Source organism: Thalassophryne amazonica, chromosome 2, assembly GCF_902500255.1.
Source record: "Thalassophryne amazonica chromosome 2, fThaAma1.1, whole genome shotgun sequence".
In the NCBI taxonomy this organism is placed as follows: Eukaryota; Metazoa; Chordata; class Actinopteri; order Batrachoidiformes; family Batrachoididae; genus Thalassophryne; species Thalassophryne amazonica.
The window spans coordinates 15654492-15669012 of NC_047104.1; positions in this window are offsets into that span (position 1 = coordinate 15654492).

Genomic DNA, 14521 nt, shown 5'->3' on the forward strand with positions numbered 1-14521 from the left:
TACGCTGTTCTAAACACCACCTCCCGGTCAACGGCGTTCCAAATGGCCGATAGGCGGCGGTCAGTATAAAAACGCTAGTGCGCTGCATGCAGGTCTCTCACTCGCGGCCAGCTCCAGATATTTTTGCAGAGAAGCTCCAGTATACCTCCTAAAATAAAATTGGCAGCGGCAAGGACTTACCAAGAGGTCTGGTTCAGAAGCATAGGGTAGTCCTGTGGTGCAGACGAGCAACACGTTGAGGAGGGAAAAAAGGAGAAAAAAAAAAGGCTGAGAGATGAGCTCCCTGTCACTCCCTCCCCCTGTACTGACACATACTGTTACATTCCACTACATTCCACTGTTCTCTTTCCATGACAAAACTCCTGTAACAGTGGAATGTGCCAAAAAAGTGCTGATGTCCACGTCTTCTGCCAGTTCTGTGGAAGTCAGACGACGTCCCGGATCAACAAAGCCTTCACATTGGAAATGATCTGGTTGTTTCAGTGGGGTTTCAGCCTGTCTATCGGCGCTCGGAGTGCGCCGCGCTCTCAGCCGCTGTGGCCGGTCTTTAAACCGGCTGGAGCACTCCTTAATCTGTGTAATCCCCATAAAATCGTCCCTGAAAGCCATCTGAATTTTCCGAATGGTGTCCACCTGGAGGTCTCTCACAGTTTCTGGAAAAATTTGATGCAGCCTGCTGTCCTCACGTGGAAATACATGAAACATCTTTCGCCTTTGCGCCAGGCTGCAGTGGCCACACACCTCATCGATGTCCTTGTTGATGTCAGGCATTTTGTCACACCATTTGCAGGCCAGCGATGGTACCACAGTGGTAAAGTTTCTGCTGGCAATCAGAACTTTTTCAAATTGCAGGTTTGAATCCTGTGGGTGGCATGCATTTTTGTTTTTTTTTTGTTTTTCCACAGCATTGGACAATGTGGTTACACATGCTCCAGCTGCTCACACTGTGTTCCCGCTCTGACGGTTTTGTGCATGCTCATGCATGACACTGTCGCATGCACAAAACCATCACAGTGGTATCGTTCACACCTGCCTGTTGCTTAATGTTTTTGTAGTTTGCTCAAATGAGCTGTTCCACCGTGATTTGCCTTGATTTGTACTTATTCATACTTGGGGATGGGTATTGATAAGATTATATGGATATCGATACCATTATCGATTCAGCTTATAGATCTGATTCCTTATCGATTCCCTTATCGATACCTCTTGTGAATTTTCTGTGTACTAAAAGTAGGCTTTACAGGTTTTCTATGTCAACAACATTTTATTGAGTCTCAAATAATATGAAATTGGTCACTGGATCTTAAAATCTGGACATAAATAACCTCTACATGGTGGATCATTGATCTCTGGACATAAATAAGAATAAACAAAATCTGTAGTTTTTGTCAACATTTTATTGAGTCTTAAAGTAAATAAATATGAAATTGGTCACTGGATCCTTAAACTCTGGACATAAATAAAGTACATGGTGGATCCTTGATCTCTGGACATAAATAGAAATAAACAAAATCTGTAGTTTTTGTCAAAAGCATTTCCTTTCAGACATTATTGGCACAAATGTTTTTCCATACGTCTGAACTGAGCTCTTGCAGCCGGCTGTGCTGCACGTCGGGATGCAATTCATAAAGAATGCAGGACCTCTCATTTTGGGAGGAAAAAACGTTTTAGTCGATTGTAGTTTATTCTCTGTATTACAGCATTTGGAAAGAGGTGTCATTTTATTTAAAGCGGCAATTCGTTTTGAAGTTATTAATTCCGAGCAGACTCTGTCTCAGCAGAGAGCTGTGCAGTGTTTGGAGCTGTGCCAATGGAACAAAGGATGATTTTTGTTTCTTGACTGCAACAAGACAAGTTAGTGACTTTATTCCACACAAAAGTGACTAACAATTTACATATTTTAATGGCTTTGAGAGGAGTTAAGAAGCGGACTTTGCTTCTGAAGAGCAGCGACCAACGAGTCAGCAGAACAAAGCATCGTTTCCTTGGTTCACGCTTCAAAGTGGAGTCATGCTGCAGAAATGGTTGATTACAGAGCCACTGCAGGGTCTGTAATCAACGTAGAGGAATGATCATTTTCCCAACAAACGCCCTCAAAAACAACGGCCGCTCTGAAGGACCAATAAGGGAATCATTAAGCCAAAAGACTATTGATATCAGTGGATCAAATCATATGTTAAAGAACTGGTTCTTGATACCCAACCCTATTCATACTATGTGTGAAGGGGCCCTTAGGAATATCCCATTTTAGCTGAGAAGTCAAGTTCAACATATAGGTTGCTACAGGGTTGTTTACCCTTCTTCAAATGAGAAGCCATCTAAAGAAAAAATCACAATACCCGACAGACAACAGTGCCATGCAGACCTTTCTGTCCAAAATGGACTTTTCTCAGTGCAAATGAAGCAAGGCACACTGAATCATCTTATGTTTTGGACCTGCAGGTGAACCTAATCAATGAGCAGTGGCTTCATTAAGCACCAGTGGAGCCAATTATCAGCAGGTCATTGCAAATGCCACAGAATGCTGTGATACCACCAACATGTTGGCCTTCATTTACTGCAAGTGATTTAAAAACCTCAATAAATATCACAGAAGACTGGACATATCCAATTCTTCATTTTAGTTTAAAAGATATGTCTAAATCAAGCATATGCACATAACTGGTGCTCAAGTGGCTGTGCATGTGAAAAATAAATTATGCACAGAAGTGCTTTTCCTCCAATCTATTGTCATTGCTTCTTCATGGGAAGTACTTCCCTTTGTGTTTTCTCTTGTGCATCATATATTTTTAACATGCACAGACACCTGTGCACCAGTTATGTGCACACCTGATCTAGTACAATTCGATTTTAGCAAAATTTAGTCCAAATTTCAACCATGTTAACTGGGACATGCATTCGGTTTCATACCCACTCTCGGTCACATCATTATGTTTCCTTGTAATTTCATGTAAAGCGTTGAGGTTGATATTTGCTTTGTTTATCTTTAATTAGATTCGGATTTGTTTTGTTCCCTTTTTGTGCTTTTGATTCTCACGCTTTTCGGTGATGGGGAAGGTGCAGGATCTTTGTCTACGTTTTTTCGATGATTTGTGACTTTTTTATCCTTTATTCAACTATTGCCGTGTGCCATGTGACCAGGCTCTAAAATGCACTTTGTGTTCAGAACAGAAAAGCACAAAGACCCTTTTCCACTTAGAAGGCAAAGACAGATATGTCTTTGCCAGTAATGCAAATTGAATGAATGACAGAATTGAATGAATCTTTACCCTTTTCTTGTTGATTTATATTCTAATTGAATATACATTTTTGTCAATCTAATTAACATGTTTGTTCATGAGAATATTCCCATATTGTTATGTGTCGGACGCAGCTCGGAGAACCGACCAGCGTTTGAAGGACCCAGTATGAAATAAGCAGAGCACGGTACAAAGGCTAACTGAATTTAATACATAACAGTGATAATATAATAACAAAAGGTGCGGCCTGGCGTGGTGCGCTCCCAGCAGCGCTAACGGTCCGGAGCCAGAAGCTGTTTCGGACCCAAGGACCCCGCCGACACCCCCCAGGTGGCCGCAACAACCAAGTCTGTGAAAGAAGGAACCATTATGTGAGTCCACACTCTACACACAGAACACTTAAAGGTGTACAAACAGCAAACACTTCCTGGCTTGATTACTGATCAGCTTCCCAACCTGCAGGCATGGAACAATCAGTTCACAAAACTCCACTGCAGTGAAAGCTGATATATGACTAACAAACAGCTCAATACAATAAGGTGTGAGGGACACCACATTTACTGACTGTATAACTGTTAGTCACAAAATCTAACGTACCTCAGGAAGTGTGCTGACGAGCGTGAGACCTCACCCCCTCCTCTTTCACAGACTGTGCATCAAACCTGGACGTTCTCAGCATCCGCTGCTGATGAGATGGCTCCCGAGACGACGATCTCACCCGTCTGGTCACAAGGTCGAGTCTCTGGCAAATACACTCTGTGCACTCCAGTCTTAAATGCCAACATGTTCCAATCCATCCAGATGCACCACAGCTGTGAGTCCTGACGAGTCGCAGGTGATCAGGGTGAGGTCCTGACAGCCTCAGCAACACAGCCACTCAGTCCCAAATGCACGCCACCTGGGAGGAAAACCAAAAGACAGAAACAAACCGGCAGCCAGGCCCCCCCAGCCATATAACACATATTATAATGTTTTTTTAATTAAAAAATCCCATTAATTCATGGCTGGATCAGGCCCCTCCTGCCTACTGAAAGTTACAACTTGGATATTTCATGAGTAATTGTGTATTAACTGGACCTAAAGGATCAAGCTATATTGTTGCAAACACGGTCCACCACAGCAGCTACCGGACCTCTGAGCTCCACTCAGCACCAACACATGAGCTGTCACTCAAAGTGACCACAGCCCCATTTATGCATAAAATTTGACTTAAAATGTCTTAAAGTAGATTTTTTATTTTTTTTTTCAGTTAGTCTGCATTGTTCCAGTCCACTTAGCTGTAAATGGGATCCATAACCTGCAGTAGACTAGCATTCCATTCGGGGGGTGTTGGAGACTCTCATCCACTTCACAGGATTTAATCCGGGGATTTGCACCAGCTCCAAACGGCTTCAGGGCCAATATAGAACTTTCCTCTTATTACTCAAGTCAAGTTTTTGTGTGAGCATGTGCTGGTGCTGCACATCTGTGTATCCACCCACCTACAGCAGCGGTCCATCCCTACCCCCTGAAAGATATGCCATCTGTCTGCTGGAGCCAGGTGATATGTAGGCATGTCTTTGGGTTTTTTTCAGGCGCTGGGGTTCTCATTACTGAGGCACCTATGCACTGAAACTGTTCTGTAAACTTGTGTGTACTATTTACACATAACTGCATACTTTTTTCAATGTCTAAATAATTATGGGCCTGGTGTGTTGGTTCTCGTTCTTATTCCATCATACATTTCCATTGGTGTTCATAAAAGTTAGCTCATTAATTTCACTAATTCTAATGAAAGCACAACATCTTGCGTGAGATTATTTCAAAGACATTTTATTTACTCCAAGTTGTATTGATGCCCACTGAATATTCAATCAGCTAACAGCCAGAACAGGAATGAAAAACAATATGATTGGGGAAGTTGTATTAAATCAATCCACAGTGATTAAGTTGACATTTTTCACATTGGAGCCACAGGCGTGCAGGCAGAGCTTTGTGTTGAAGTCCTCCCTCCTTTCTCGGGTCGGGTTTTACGTCATTCAGCAGAGCCGCCACTGGCACTACCTGTGGCCCTTCATTATGACCCCATTCAGTCAGCCGGGCTTCCTGCCAGCACTGCATTGCATCTGCTCACAGAAGCAGAAAGAACCACAACTGCTCCTAATCATCGCCGCTTCAGTGTTTCTGCAAGCCGCCGAGAAGATTATGTCTTTCAGGCTGGAGACAAAAAAGAAAAGTGCAGAACTGGTGGAGAAACAGTGAAAAATAAGCACAAGACAATGTGAACATGATAGCCACATGGTCTACAATTAGAATTAAACAAATGACATGTTTCAGAATTTTGCCCAGCTCAGAAAATGAAACAAAAAAGAGCCTTCAGACACTTCAGGAAATGTATCATTATTACTTGATTTAAACACCGTTGTCACATGGAAAAAAACTTTTTCCAACCATCAGTGCAGACAGCCCATCCTTTCGACCCCCTCGGTCCTCTGAGTAACATTTGCATTTTCAATATGCAAGCTTGAAGAGATCAGGGCTTCAGAATGGGATTTACGGATTGATTCCTTGTGCAGTCATTACCACGAGCTCCTTATAAAGAACCAGGCCAGGGCTGCGGTCAGCAAAGAGGTGAACATAGACATCATATTTCCCAAGATGACTGGGTTTGATGGATTGGTCTAAATTTCACAGGCTACATCAATCAATTCACACTGGCAGGAGGAGCTAATGGCAGAAAAGTTGAGCTGAAAAATTATCCACAATGAACAGGAGGAAAATTTTCTGCCATTAGCTCCTCCTATATATATATATATATATATATATATATATATATATATATACACACACACTCAACAAAAATATAAACGCAACACTTTTGGTTTTGCTCCCATTTTGTACGAGATGAACTCAAAGATCTAAAACTTTTTCCACATACACAATATCACCATTTCCCTCAAATATTGTTCACAAACCAGTCTAAATCTGTGATAGTGAGCACTTCTCCTTTGCTGAGATAATCCATCCCACCTCACAGGTGTGCCATACCAAGATGCTGATTAGACACCATGATTAGTGCACAGGTGTGCCTTAGACTGTCCACAATAAAAGGCCACTCTGAAAGGTGCAGTTTTGTTTTATTGGGGGGGGGGGTACAAGTCAGTATCTGGTGTGACCACCATGCCTCATGCAGTGCAACACATCTCCTTCGCATAGAGTTGATCAGGTTGTCAATTGTGGCCTGTGGAATGTTGGTCCACTCCTCTTCAATGGCTGTGCAAAGTTGCTGGAATTGGTACACGCTGTCGTATACGCCGGTCCAGAGCATCCCAAACATGCTCAATGGGTGACATGTCCGGTGAGTATGCCGGCCATGCAAGAACTGGGACATTTTCAGCTTCCGAGAATTGTGTACAGATCCTTGCAACATGGGGCCGTGCATTATCCTGCTGCAACATGAGGTGATGTTCTTGGATGTATGGCACAACAATGGGCCTCAGGATCTCATCACGGTATCTCTGTGCATTCAAAATGCCATCAATAAAATGCACCTGTGTTCTTCGTCCATAACAGAAGCATGCCCATACCATAACCCCACCGCCACCATGGGCCACTCGATCCACAACATTGACATCAGAAAACCGCTCACCCACACGACGCCACACACACTGTCTGCCATCTGCCCTGGACAGTGTGAACCGGGATTCATCCGTGAAGAGAACACCTCTCCAACGTGCCAAACGCCAGCGAATGTGAGCATTTGCCCACCCAAGTCGGTTACGATGACGAACTGGAGTCAGGTCGAGACCCCGATGAGGATGACGAGCATGCAGATGAGCTTCCCTGAGACGGTTTCTGACAGTTTGTGCAGAAATTCTTTGGTTATGCAAACCGATTGTTTCAGCAGCTGTCCGAGTGGTCTCAGACGATCTTGAAGGTGAACATGCTGGATGTGGAGGTCCTGGGCTGGTGTGGTTACACGTGGTCTGCGGTTGTGAGGCTGGTTGGATGTACTGCCAAATTCTCTGAAACGCCTTTGGAGACGGCTTATGGTAGAGAAATGAACATTCAATACACGAGCAACAGCTCTGGTTGACATTCCTGCTGTCACCATGCCAGTTGCACGCTCCCTCAAATCTTGCGACATCTGTGGCATTGTGCTGTGTGATAAAACTGCACCTTTCAGAGTGGCCTTTTATTGTGGGCAGTCTAAGGTACACCTGTGCACTAATCATGGTGTCTAATCAGCATCTTGATATGGCACACCTGTGAGGTGGGATGGATTATCTCAGCAAAGCAGAGAAGTTTCATAAAAGGTCGGGATCAGCACTTTATCGGCACATTCCACTGTTAAAGGAGATTTTGTAATGAAAGACATGCGGATGGATTTGCGTGTTGGGACGCAGCCGCTCATGGCGCTCGACAAACAACACCTCCGTGTTGGAAGCCTTACAAGACAAGTTGGAACATGCCCAGCTGTTAAACAATTTCTCGGATACTCACTCGACTGAAAAGCGATCGAAAGCCGTCTGAATCTTACGAATGGTTTCCAACACGGAGGTGTTTTTTGTCCCGCCGCACGATATATATATATATATATATATATATATATATATATATGGCCAAGTGGTTAATGCGCTTGGTTTCAGTGCAGAAGGCTCCGGGTTCAAATCCCACCCCTGCCACATTTCTCCATGTAATGTGGAGTTGCGTCAGGAAGGGCATCCGGCATAAAACCTGTGCCAATTCAACATGCAGATCCACCTTGGATTTGCTGTGGTGACCCAGAGTGCAAACAAGGGAGCAGCCAAAGGGACTTACTTAATATATATATATATATATGTGTGTGTGTGTGTGTGTGTGTGTGTGTGTGTGTGTGTGTGTGTGTGTGTGTGTGTGTGTGTGTGTGTGTGTGTGTGTGTGTGTATCCTGATAAATGATAACAAAGTCTCTTATCTTAACAGGTGTTACCTGAACGTGTACGCGCGCGCGTGTGTGTTGGGGTGGGGGGGGGGGGGGGGGTTGTGCTGGGACAGCAGCCCATCCCGTACGCTAATCCACCAGGTGATTTCACTGATTAATATCGCTTTGAGCAGATGGAATCAGTTAATCAGTGGAATCAGTTAATCCTGGGGAAGACCCAGGACTAGGTCGAGAGATTTCATCTCCACACTGGCCTGGGAATGCCTCGGTAACCCCCAGTCAGAGGTGGTTAATGTGGCATGGGAAAGGAAAGTTTGGGGTCCCTTGCTGGAGCTGTTGCTCCCAAAACCCGGTCCTGGATAAGCGGTTGAAGATGAGTGAGATGATAAGTGATTATGTGAGTTATCTGCTCACAGATTTCGTTAATGAAGAAATTCACAAAGTTGAAAGTGTAAGCCCCGGTCGCACGGCATTAATGAAGGCCTCCGACGCCAAAATGAAACAAGAAATCTGGACTTACGCTAACCTTCGAAGACATCATTTAACCATCGTCCAGCTTCGTTTCTGTAGCTGGCGCTTCATCAGAATTTTTAAACTGTTGAAAAATCTGAATGAATCCTGACGAGAACGTCAGTTTGTCCTTATTCTGTTTTGCTTTCTGCCTTGACGGTTCCTGTTGTTCTGCGCATTAAGATCCACTTTTCAAACTGTTGGAGAACAATGAAGACCAAATGGAGATGTGAGTAGATTGGTACTCTCAGTAAACTGTACTACAGGGGTGGCTCATTAAAAGTCTTTCATTGGATTCAGGTGTGTTGAAGCAGGGAGACAACTAAGAGTGTCAAGAAGGTGGCTCTCGAGGACCGAACTTGGCCACTCCTGCTGTAGTAGATGTGAATATTTGGGTCATATTTTTTTGTGTAGAAGTTTGTGTTTCATGTTGTGTCCGAAGTACAGGGTGGGCCAATAAAATGTTACCACTTTTTTAATTTATACAATTTCCAAAATAACAAAAATTTGGAGAATCCCTCTTGAGATGTGTGGCAATGTCATCACAAACTTCAATGTGTGTGAATGGTCTATTTGAAGAGTTTCAGTCAGGTTTCAGAATTCATCATAGTACAGAAACAGCATTAGTGAAGGTTACAAATTATATTCTTATGGCCTCAGACAGTGGACTCATCTCTGTGCTCGTCCTGTTAGACCTCAGTGCAGCTTTTGATACTGTTGACCATAGAATTTTATTACAGAGATTAGAGCTTGCCATAGGTATTAAAAGCACTGTGCTGCAGTGGTTTGAATCATATTTATCTAATAGATTACAATTTGTTCATGTAAATGGAGAGTCTTCTTCATGGACTAAGGTTAATTATGGAATTCCACAAGGTTCTGTGCTAGGACCGATTTTATTCACTTTATACATGCTTCCCTTAGGCAGTATTATTAGAAAGCATTGCTTAAATTTTCATTGTTACGCAGATGATACCCAGCTTTATCTATCCATGAAGACAGAGGACACATACCAATTAGTTAAACTGCAGGAATGTCTTACAGACATAAAGTCATGGATGACCTCTAATTTCCTGCTTTTAAATTCAGATAAAACTGAAGTTATTGTACTTGGCCCCACAAATCTTAGAAACATGGTGTCTAACCAGATCCTTACTCTGGATGGCATTACCCTGACCTCCAGTAATACTGTGAGAAATCTTGGAGTCATTTTTGATCAGGATATGTCCTTCAATGCGCATATTAAGCAAATATGTAGGACTGCTTTTTTTGCATTTGGGCAATATCTCTAAAATTAGAAAGGTCTTAGAGTGATACTGAAAAGCTAATTCATGCATTTATTTCCTCTAGGCTGGACTATTGTAATTCATTATTATCAGGTTGTCCTAAAAGTTCCCTGAAAAGCCTTCAGTTAATTCAAAATGCTGCAGCTAGAGTGCTGACAGGGACTAAAAGGAGAGAGCATATTTCACTCAAATTGGCCTCTCTTCATTGGCTCCCTGTTACTTCCAGAATAGAATTTAAAATTCTTCTTCTTACTTATAAGGTTTTGAATCAGGTCCCATCTTATCTTGGGGACCTCATAGTACCATATCACCCCAATAGAGCGCTTCGCTCTCAGACTGCAGGCTTACTTGTAGTTCCTAGGGTTTGTAAGAGTAGAATGGGAGGCAGAGCCTTCAGCTTTCAGGCTCCTCTCCTGTGGAACCAGCTCCCAATTCAGATCAGGGAGACAGACACCCTCTCTACTTTTAAGATTACGCTTAAAACTTTCCTTTTTGCTAAAGCTTATAGTTAGGGCTGGATCAGGTGACCCTGAACCATCCCTTAGTTATGCTGCTATAGACTTAGACTGCTGGGGGGTTCCCATGATGCACTGAGTGTTTGTTTTTATTCACCTCTTTTTGCTCTGTATGCACCACTCTGCATTTAATCATTAGTGATTGATCTCTGCTCTCTTCCACTGCATGTCTTTTTCCTGGTTCTCTCCCTCAGCCCCAACCAGTCCCAGCAGAAGACTGCCCCTCCCTGAGCCTGGTTCTGCTGGAGGTTTCTTCCTGTTAAAAGGGAGTTTTTCCTTCCCATTGTCGCCAAGTGCTTGCTCATAGGGGGTTGTTTTGACCGCTGGGGTTTTTCTGTAATTATTGTATGGCTTTTGCCTTAAAATATAAAGAGCCTTGGGGCGACTGTTTGTTGTGATTTGGCGCTATATAAATAAAATTGATTTGATTTGTTGTAGCTGTAATCCAAAGAAGAGGAGCGTGGATTGAACATGTCATCAATTACTTAACTATGTGGAAAACAAGAGACAAAGTGGGAAACCCATCCATCCATCCATCCATTTTCTTCCGCTTTATCCAGAGTCGGGTCACGGGGGCAGCAGCTCAAGCAAAGCCGCCCAGACCTCCCGAGCCACACACACCTCCCCCAGCTCCTCCGGGGGAACCCCAAGGTGTTCCCAAGCCAGCCGAGAGATGTAATCCTTCCAGCGTGTCCTGGGTCTTCCCCAGGGCCTCCTCCCAATGTGGGAAACCTTTGGTACCAAATGTTAATTTGATGTTTCTGTTAAAAGTTCTCATTTCAAAAACTTGTGTACAATCAAAAAGTGGTAACATTTTATTGGCCCACCCTGTATGTCTCAGGAGGTCAGAATGGATGGGAGTAAGATAATCCAAATGGACAGAACCACCATGCCAGAACGTTGCATAAAAGCTCAGCTACTTCAAAGACATTAGATTATACAACGTCTGGCACTTTCCACTTTTCTCCATTATTGTGCCTGTGAAGAATGAGTGCGGCATATTTGCTCATGCAGTGTAATTATAATCTAATTACGATCTGTTTTGACATGATCATCTGAAGCACTTCACTGAGTGTGTCTGCATTTCATTCAGAAACACAGTGTCGGGGTGAACCAAAGCTGTGATGACTCCAGCTGATTCTAATCTGAGCACATGGAGAGTTCAAAGGAATAAAGTTTCTTTATCAGAGTTCTCAGCAAAAATTAACATGAGCTGTTTTTCCACAAGCTTTAATCACAAAGGAATATTAATATGAATATATTACTTTGAATTTTAGATTTCCTTCTCTTATTCTGTGTCACAGTCAGACTCAAAGGAAAACAATCTGTCAAACAGCGTTCACACCAACATGTCATAGATGTGACTTTTAAAGTGATTTTGGATGACTGCTGGTGATTTGAAGAGCTTCTGACCAGCACCACCATCAGGCCAAAACATTGGCTGATACACAGACAAACATCTCTGAGACCACAGTCTCAGCTCCTGGAAAAATCAGGTGTTAAGGAAAAAAAACAAAACAGAAATACAAAAATCCAGGTGAAAATCTGATCTAATAATTCCATCTCTGTATTCTGCAGTTGTAGATCTGTAGTATTCATAGGAGTAAAGCAGAGTGTTAAGATGATGGCTATGTGGGACAGGAGCTGGTGCTTTAGTACATGGCCCTCATTTATCAACTGTTTGTCGAAATTTTTGTATACGCAGTTCAAGCACAAATCTGTATGTACAGAGTATGGAATTTACCAAAATTTGTAGGCGCAGCATCTTCTGGTACAACTGAGAAGCTGCAACGAGACCATCAATGCTGCCATCAAGATCATGCAACCTCATCCAGATAAGTTCCTTATTTCCTTGAATTAATAACTACATACACAGTTAGTAATTATGTTGTGTTGTGAAAGTGTAGGAACACGGACCCACAACAGGGGCGCAAATGAACGGACAATGGAGGAAGTCAAATAACACTTTACTGTTGTGAAGAAGCACAACCAACACGACGAATAACAATTGTAGACAAGTAGTCAATTCACAAAAAATGTGTCACGTGGGCAGGCTCGAAGATAAGAGACGTCCGTCCAAAGCAGAACCGGAACCACACGATTTCCTCTGCCACTGAACCCCGGGAATACTGGAGCCGCCAAGTCCCGAACACCCAGGTGGCCACTGCCTCCGCTTGTCGGATCTGGTACTGCTGGCGAGGAACAAAAACAGTTAGATGTGGGTGTGTGTGCACCCAGCAATACGTATGGTGGGAAAACCACCTCCACCTCTCGTCGAAAAAAGAAACAGAATATCTGCTGTCCAACACACACAAGCAATAGATATTCCTGTCAGAAAGTCAACACAGTCAGCTGAGAACGTTACCTCCTTGGTAGAGCGATATCTCGGCAAAGAAGTGGAGATGACGTCTTGCAGATATACCGCTGCGGATCAGATGATTGGTAACAGCTGTCGTAGGTGACAGCTGTCACCCCGGCTGCTCCTGTGAGATGGCAGCGCCCTCTGGTGCCTGGAGCCCGCACTCAAGGCAGGGTGCCCTCTGGTGGTGGTGGGCCAGCAGTACCTCCTCTTCAGCGGCCCACACAACAATGTTGAGTTAGAAACAGAAGTGTAGCCTCATTGGTGTGGACGTCCCATTGATATTAAGATGCTTTTTCATGTTGGCATCAGAAAGGTGACATGAGGCGCAGTGCACACCAGCAGTCTTAACCTTCACAAAGCTAGCCATTGTCCCAGAAGACTTCCTGTTTTCTTTCACAAGAGTCTTTCAAAATAAGAGTGCATTTCAACATAAACTTCGATTTCACTATCAGCGCATACTGATGACACCATCACAGGTAAGACGTGGAAGAGAAAACATTGTGAAAACTAATGTTTTTGTTTTTTTTTGGGGGGGGGGGTTCTTTTTACGTATTGAGGATCACCAGATTAAAGTTCTGTTGCCATATATGGTTGATTGAGGATGTTTCTGAATGCAAATGACAAAGAACATGCACAGGCATGTACTTTAGAACATGTGGGCTGTTATCAACAGCTGTTGCTTACTATGGGCAGTACAGTGGCTTAGTGGTCAGCACTGTTGCCTCACAGCAAGAAGGTCATTTGATTGCTTCCCACCTGTTCCTTTCTGTGTGGAGTTTGCATGTCTTCCAGTGTTTACATGGCTTCCCTCTGGATGTTTTCTCCCACTTCCAGAAACATGCACATTAGGTGGATCAGAAACTCTAAATTGCCCATAGGTGTGAGAGAGAGTGTGATTGTATATGTCTCTCGTTGTGTGCGATCGGCTGGCATCCTGTTCAGGGTGTAAATTGCCTCTCAGCCTATGACTGCTGGAATAAGATCCAGCTGCCCAGCCACCCCAACCCTTAACTGGAACAAGCATGGATAGAAAATGAAAGACAAGCAGTTTGAAGCACACACCTAGGACATTATTTATTAATGTGTGCATCAAAAAGGTTCAAAATGCTGTAATATGAACAAAATTTAGTATGTGTGTAAGTACAAAAAAATAACTCATCAGTCAGTGTCCTTGGACAAGATGCTTGTCCCATTGTTCCAGTTCACCCAGCTGTAAATGGGTTCATGCCTTTTTTTGGGAAGTGACCTATGATAGGCTGGTGTTTCATCTAGGGTGAAGTCATAGACTCTCAATCACTTTACACTATGGTGTCCAGGGATAAACACAGGTCTGCGGGCCTCAGGGCCTTTATAGCACTTACTACTACTTAATTTAAACAGTTTAACCTCAACAGCTTCTTGTTTGTGTTTATTATGAGAAGTTGATCATTTTTTTCCATTTCAGGATCCATAAAAAAATTATAGTTTCAAAAAACAAAATATATGAAACAATAACACCAAACCTAAACTAGAATGTCATAGAGAGAGTCAGATGAGGAGTTGCATCACTTGCATCATGAGGGACTACCAGCTAAGTCACCAACATGTATTCTCCAAAGAGACTTGGTACTATAGACATCCAGTCGTCACCTTAAATCTCTGGTTAGCGTCCACATCTCACAACCATTAATAAAGTAAGGACGAGTACCTGAAAGACTCTCATATTCT